Genomic DNA, 1308 nt, shown 5'->3' with positions numbered 1-1308 from the left:
GAGGGAGCTCTTCTTAATATTTTGACACCAAAATCATGTCGATACACCTTACCGACTGCGAGTAAAGCCACCCACGCTTTAACTTGACAGACTGTACCCTTCATATCAAAAAGTAATTGATAAAAAACTTTTGGATCTTTTTAAGGTGCACAATTTTTTATTTCTCTTCTTTTTTCCACATCTTGCACAGTTTCATCACTAAATTAAATTTATGATTTTTCATTATTTTTGGTTCTTTCAAAATTTGAATGTTCGATTATTCAAAACAATCTGAAAAGTTGTTATGATAATATTGTAGGGTTCTCAAAAAGCAACGCTTTTCTTCTCTCGAGTTTTTGTTTCAAGTCTCGCGCTGGTTAGTTTACAATTTTCATTTTGGTATTTTTTTTAATTTGTTGAAAACGCTATAATTCTGGTAATATTCTTTTTATCAAAACAAGTCGATGAGGTAAATTGTTCGGATTTCCAATTATTACGAATACCCGTACATGGAATTTCTAAATCTTGAAAAAAATCGTCTCAGAAATTTTGAAAATTCTCTAACTTTTTGAATTTTCACCCAAAATAACCAACGAACTTCATCTTTAGCTTCTGACACTTAAAGAGTATACCAACTGCCAATATAATAGATTATTTTTTCAAAAGTTATTATGCTCGCAAACAAACATGCATATGGAAATCAGAAACACTCGCAAAAACCTGTATTTCGTGACCAGACGTAATATTTTACACAAATGTAATAACGTTTTTGATGAGAATGTAAAAAATATCTGTACTCTGAGAACTGCCGTGATTTGAAATGTTGAAGATTTGGAATTTTAAATTATTTAGCTTTCAAAATTTATATTTTAAAGCTATATTATGAAATTTTGTTTGAAAAGTTCAATTCTGAAGACTTGCAATGGAAAATTCTTTAATTTTAACGATCTGCAATTTAAAACTCTTAAATTTAGAATATTTGCAATCAGAAACTCTTGAATTTTAAATGATTTATAAATAAAATAAATAACAAATTAATTAATTAATTTAAATCTAACAAAATTTTAATTAAATAACAAAATAAAATAAAAATTCATATAAATTGTCATGATTTTGAAAATTAAAAGTAAAGAATTCTCAATTATAAATCTTCCAAATTCATGAAATTTGACATGCATATCATGAAAATTAATGAATTTTAAATTTCGAAGTACGGGGTTAAAAGTTTTAATTAATTTGGGGCCCAAAAAAATCACATTTGAGAAATTACAACGGACATGTTCACCAAGTCGGTCTCTTAGTCAAATAAATTCACCCATGTTTTTTTAT

This window comes from Belonocnema kinseyi, chromosome 9 (assembly GCF_010883055.1).
Source record: "Belonocnema kinseyi isolate 2016_QV_RU_SX_M_011 chromosome 9, B_treatae_v1, whole genome shotgun sequence".
NCBI lineage: Eukaryota > Metazoa > Arthropoda > Insecta > Hymenoptera > Cynipidae > Belonocnema > Belonocnema kinseyi.
This window is presented reverse-complemented; position numbering follows the sequence as displayed.